This window comes from Silene latifolia, chromosome Y (assembly GCF_048544455.1).
Source record: "Silene latifolia isolate original U9 population chromosome Y, ASM4854445v1, whole genome shotgun sequence".
In the NCBI taxonomy this organism is placed as follows: Eukaryota; Viridiplantae; Streptophyta; class Magnoliopsida; order Caryophyllales; family Caryophyllaceae; genus Silene; species Silene latifolia.
The window spans coordinates 368,691,605-368,698,061 of NC_133538.1; the positions used below are offsets into that span (position 1 = coordinate 368,691,605).

Sequence of the window (6,457 nt, forward strand, 5' to 3'; positions counted from 1 at the left end):
ATGAGAAGAGTCAAATAATCATTTCTTGCTTCAACACCTTCCGGCTTGAACTCTTGGTACTCAAAAGGGTAAGGTGGTGTGACAATGGAAGAGGAGGGCATTTCAAGTTCACCCTTTTGTTGTAGGATAATATACTCGGCCTCTTTTGAAAGGGGAAGTAGATAATTGGTCCGGTGGATGCTTAGACGACAAATCTTTGAAGGCAAAGTAAACGATCTAGCCTCACTAGTGAGCCATCCATACATGGTGTCAAGAGGGTTATGGGCAACTCACTTGTACTTGTGTATCATAGTATGCATATCAACAATATGACCACCCTCCTTTGCTTTATACTTGTTATCCTTGTTGAAGTTAGGATCAAAGTATTTAGCTAGGATAGTGACTAGGCCGCCATTGACAATAACGGTAGTGCCTTTCTTCCCACAATCAATGTTGAGCCATCTATATACCAAAAGCCTTAAAGAGATGAAAGGCTTGGTGTGTACTCTTCCAATGTTCAAAGCCGATTCAAGAAGAATAAAATCAAGTTTGGTGAAATGGTTGGTATCTTTCCTTGCAATAATGGTGTTTCCTATGACCTTGTGCCATACCCTTATGCCCGGATGGTGGACTAAAAGAGCACGACTCGCATGAAAATCCTCAAATTTCCTTCCGGAAATTGCCTCCCAAAGAGGGTCGGGGTCATACTTTCCATAATTCTTAAAATAAATCGGTTCATCACTAAGACCCAAAATTTCACCCAATTCCCTAAAGGAAATGCGTCTACTAACATTAGCTAGACGAAACTCGAGGTTCTCCCTAGTCTCAACTTTGGTGACTTTCAAAGAACTCAAAAATTCCAAGGTAAGGGAGGGGTATGTCAATTCTTTTGATTCAAACAATTTCTTCAACCCCATGGCTTTGAAAAAGGCTCTAGTTTGCTCAAGGACACCCAACTTATCTAAGGTATCTTCACAAATAAACTTGGTGGATTGAAATGATTTCCTAGCAAACTTGGCAAAAGTATCTCTATGGGTTTTGGAAATAAAATTTACCTCCGGATAATGCAAAAGTTGATCAATTTCCGGAGTCGTAGATGTTGTTGCTCCCATAGAAGGTTATTGTTGTTGTTGCACTTCCAAGTTTGGGGTTGCTACCACCATAGCCAATGCTTTCTTTGCTTGAAGAGCCTTTTGCCTTTGTGAATGTTTCTTAGCCTTTGGTGCTCCCTTAGTCCTTGCCATTGATGAATTAACCAAGAAAAGAATGAAAAATCTTCAATTTGTAGTATACCCAAATCGATTTAAAGGTGAAAGGCTTTGCCTTTATGAATTCAAAAATCGACTCAAAGGTTGAAGATTTTGTGCTTGGTTTTGATTTTTATTGAGAAAGGAGTGATTGATTTGTTGTTAAAAGGATGATTTGATTTTATTTTGGTGAAAGTAGTTGAGGAATTTTGTTTTTGTGATTGAGAGGATGAGGGTTTTGATGTTTTTGAGTAGTGTTATGAATGAATGAATGAATGAATGAATGAATGAATGAATGAATGAATGAATGAATGAATGAATGAATGAATGAATGAATGAATGAATGAATGAATGAATGAATGAATGAAGGTGGGAGGGGTTTTATAAAGCCCGAAAAAATTCGAACTGCAGGGGCAATCCGTGCGGTTTCTGCTCAAGACGGGCGGATTCTGCACTTTCCGGGTTGGGAAAAACTCGCCTAAAGACGGGTGTCTTTAAGAGAAGACGCTCGGATTCGCTGACACGGGACGGGCGGATTCTTCAGAAGACGGATGGATTTCAGTCCAGGAATTTTTCTTGTTTTCCTCAGCAGATAAGACGGGTGTCTTCCTCACAAGACGGGCGGATTTTCAGAGACGAGCGGATTGCCGTTCAGGACGCCCGGATTCTCTTACAGTCAAAAATCTTTCAAAAATTCAGCTCATAGGGATGTGCGTCTTCTACCTAATAAGCTCGGATTTTCTGTAGACGGGCGGATTCTCCTGAATCCGCTCGGATTCGGCCCCTTTGTACCCGGATTCAGTTCTATCCGTGTACAATGCATATCCCTTATCATTCTTCCATTCTTCTTTATATCTTGTGTTCTTCATTATGGGGGCACTACTAAGGCATAGATAGCCTAGGCAACTGCCATCCCCACACTAAGCTAGAGCACTACACATCAATTGAAATTATTAGTCCCTCCCTCACTTCTCTCAAACATGACAATTATCTTGATCAAAGTAAATAAAAATCCAAAGATGACAAAAAAATGCAAGAATTGAAATGCGAGTTAGGGAGTTAGAAATATTTACAAACGGTGGTTTAGGGAGGACTCCACCAAACTCTCATTCTTGATGAGATGTCAAGGGGGCATGTTCAAGGTGTTGTTGATGTTGCTCAACACCTTGAAAAAGTAATCAAAAGCTTGTTCATTATTGTTATAGAGCTCTTCAATAGACTTTGGCCCTTGTTGTCGGTCTTGATCGATGGCATTACCAATGTAGGGATTAAAAATCCCTTCAAATTCGTCGTCCCAAAGACCACAAACTTCATTAAGTTGATCATTGAAAATCTCTTGATTTGATGGAGACAACTCTCCCAAATTCCTCTCTTGGCCAATGAGGCCATCCTCTTCTTCTTTGATTGATTTTGATGAGCTTTGCAAGCACTCCTTGTCACAATTCACTTGCTCTTTGAATGGAGCATCTTCAATTTTCTTCTTCCATTGGAGTTCTGATGTCTTCCTCTCATCCTTTCGGCTATAATGATCAATCATGAAACACGGTTCATGCAAACGAGGAGCTCTCATAGTCTTGTCAAGATTAAAGGTTATGCTTTCATCTCCCACTTCTAGAGTGAGCTCACCATGTTTCACATCAATCACCGCACCCGCGGTGTGTAGGAAAGGTCTTCCTAGAATGATTGGAATGTTGGAATCTTCCTCCATATCAACAATGACAAAGTCCACCGGGATGAAAAACTTCCCAATTCGCACGAGGACATCTTCCCATATCCCTAATGGTGTCTTCGTCGATCTATCGGCCATTTGGAGTGTGATATTGGTGCATTTAAGCTCTCCCATAACCAACCTTTTACTCACCGAGTACGGCATAACACTCACACTAGCCCCTAGATCACATAAGGCTTTGTTGATCGTTGTGTCGCTAATGGTACACGGTATTGAGAAGCTTCCCGGATCCTTTAGTTTTGGAGGTGAACTCCCTTGAAGTATTGCACTACTCACCTTAGTGAAGGCGATAGTCTCAAGTTTCCGGATTGACTTCTTCTTTGTGAGGATATCTTTCATGTATTTCGCATAGGCCGGTACGTGATTTATTGATTCCGTGAAAGGAATTGAGACTTCCAAATTCTTCACAATTTCCATGAACTTTCCAAGTTGGTCATCAAATTTGGGCTTGGCTTGACGACTTGGAAAAGGAAGTCTAATCACAATGGGCTCCTTCTCCTTGACCTTGTCTTCATTTTTCTTTAAAATTTCTTCTTTTGATGATTCTCCATCTTTGAAGTTTTGCACAATTTCTTCCTTATCACTAGCTTCCACAACTTCATCCTCAACTTGCTTCTTCGGTGCTTCATACCTTGCACCACTTCTCAAGTGAATGGCACTAACTGTTTCATGTCTTGGGGGATTACTTTGAGGTGGTAATTGCCCCTTTTGTCTTTGTGAGCTTGAAGATGCTAGTTGAGTCAATTGTGTTTCCAACATCTTGGTGTGAGCTAGAATGTTGTTGATGGTGGTTTCCTTTGCTTGACTATCTTTTTGCATTTGAGTGAAAAATTCTTGTTGATTCTTTTGCATTTGGAGGACCGCTTTTTGGACATCAAAACCTTGGTCATTTTGGTGATTGTATGGATTTTGATTTTGGTAACCTTGGTTTTGATTGTAAAAGGGTCTTTGATTTTGGTTTCTCATGGGTGGTGGAGTGTATGTTGTTTGAGGGTTTTGAACATTTTGGCTTTTGTATGAGAGATTTGGGTGAAACTTAGTGTTTTCATTGTAATAGTTGGAATAAAGGGTACCACTCTTGTATGTTTGGAAAGCATTCACTTGTTCATTTGTTCCCCTACATTCACTTTGGTCATGTCCCAAAGTTCCACAATTCTCACATATCCCACTTGGGATTAATGAGGATGCCGTCATGGCATTAACATGATGCTTTGGTGATTTTGAGACTTCTTCAAGTCTAGCCATAGCTTTTTCAAACTTCAAATTGATTGTGTCAATATGAGCACTAAGTTGAGCACCCAATTGAGTAACGGAGTCCACTTCATGCTTTCCTCCTCTAGTAGTCTTGCGAGGTCTACTATATTGTGAGTTATGGACCGCCATTTCCTCAATTTTGTTCCATGTTTGATTGTCATCAACTTCGGTGAACATTCCATTTGATCCCATGTTGAGAATGTTCCTTGAATCTTCATATAAACCATTCCAAAATTGTTGTACCAAGAACCATTCGCTAAGTCCCTGGTGAGGACATGAGCGACAAATTCCCTTGAACCGCTCCCAAGCTTCAAACAAAGATTCTTCATCCCTTTGCTTAAAACCCGTAATTTGAGCTCTTAGCATGTTAGTCTTTTCCGGTGGGTAGAATTTTTTGTAGAAAGCTAGAGCCAACTTCTTCCAAGAATCTATTCTGAGAGTGGCCTTGTCAAGGCCCTTCAACCATTGTTTCGCGGTGCCGATTAGAGAAAAAGGAAATAAGACCCATCGAATTTGGTATTGAGTCACACCGGTTTGAGAGATCGCATCACAATAGTCGCAAAAGGTTTCCATATGAGAATGAGGGTCTTCACTAGGCATCCCCTCAAATTGGCTCCTTTCGACTAATTGGATAAAGGCGGATTTGGCAATAAAATTTCCGGTTAGATGTTGTGGTGTAGGAGTACCATTGGGTAGGTTCTCCTCGGTGGGTACGGAATGTGATGAGAATTTAGGCATTGTAGGTTGATTTTGTGGGGTATTGTGTAATGGGTTCTCCTCTCCTTCTCTTGCAAAAGGGTTGATGAACTCAATAGTTGGTTGAACAACCTCACTAATACCTCTCAAATTCCTCCTAGCAAATCTCCTATTGTTCGTCAAGATTTTTTCAATTTCACGGTCAAAAGGTAACAAATCACCTTGTGACCTTCTAGACATGCAAAATATCAAACAACTCGAAAACAATTAGAACAAACCTTGAGGAGTTTTACTTCCCCAAAGCGAAGAAAGACACAACTAATAACAATAAAAGGAAATCTAAATCAATTAAACACCGTCCCCGGCAACGGCGCCATTTTTGACCGGTCCGTTTCGTATTCACAATATAAGGTGTGGTCGTTGGCTCACGTCCGAATCAAAACATAATTTATAGCTTCACAAACAACTCTACAATTAGTAAAGAGGCAAGTAAAGTTCGGATCCCAAGGGACGGGTATTGAAATGAGATTTCTATTGCAACTAGTGATGTCTTAGGGGTGTCACAAATTGGGTTGATGTAGAAGGTCACTAAACTAAAATATCAATGGAAATAAACAAGCAAAATGAATTAAAGGGTTGTAAACAATTGATTAAAAAGGCACTAGGGTGTCATGGGGTCATAGGGGAATCATGGGAATTGATCATACAAACATGTTCTCAAATTATAAGCAAGCAATTATTGTTGTGATGGATTGAGTTGGGTTATATCTTATAATCCTAGGAAAGTTTGGGTCCCGGAGCCGAATCGATTAGATTGTACAATACCTACAAGTCGACTTAGTCTTCCCTACTCAACAACATGCATGGTCTAATGAGACTCGAGTTGGGTTATGTCTTACAAGTCTCATTGAAAAGATAGGAGATGGTGGTAAATGCAAGGATTCATAGGCTTAGCATTTCATCAAATATAACATGTGCATGAGTTGAGATCAAAACAAGCAAGCAAATAAAACATGAAAGCATATTAATTTAAGCATGAATCATTTCCCATGTTGGTTTCCCCTAATCACCCATTAACCCTAGCTAAGAGACTACTCACTCATTATCATGTTGATCATGCTAGCAAGGTTGTCAATCATACCAACAAAATGAAACATGATGAATAAATGAAAGTAATTAACAATAATTAAAAAGGGATTAAGAGAATTATACCTACTAATGATTCCAATAATAAAGCAAAGATAAAAGAAGTACTTGATGCTTGATTGAGAGGTTGTCAATCTCCCAATAATAACCCAAATAATTTTCAATTACCCAAAATAAAGGATGAACAAAAGAGAGATTAAGGAAATAAAACTTGTATTAGAACTTGATTAATTGTTGATTACAAAATTAAAGAGAGATTTGATTGGTATTAACTACTCTAAGAATTGATAAGAAGAACATGCTCTTCTAATTAGACTAATGGGGTATTTATAGTGGAGATTAGGGGGATGCATTAGGGTTAACTAAGGGCTAAACTAGTAATTACACTTTTTAGATTGAGCAGGGA

General features: G+C 39.4%; 1 non-coding gene across 1 annotated transcript; it reads left to right on the forward strand.

The window, feature by feature from the left end:
* Positions 1 to 4,468: 4,468 nt before the first annotated feature.
* LOC141635030 (small nucleolar RNA R71) lies at positions 4,469 to 4,575 on the forward strand. Its single transcript, XR_012539739.1, has one exon. It is a non-coding gene; the product is annotated as a small nucleolar RNA R71 (small nucleolar RNA).
* The last annotated feature ends 1,882 nt before the right edge of the window (positions 4,576 to 6,457 follow it).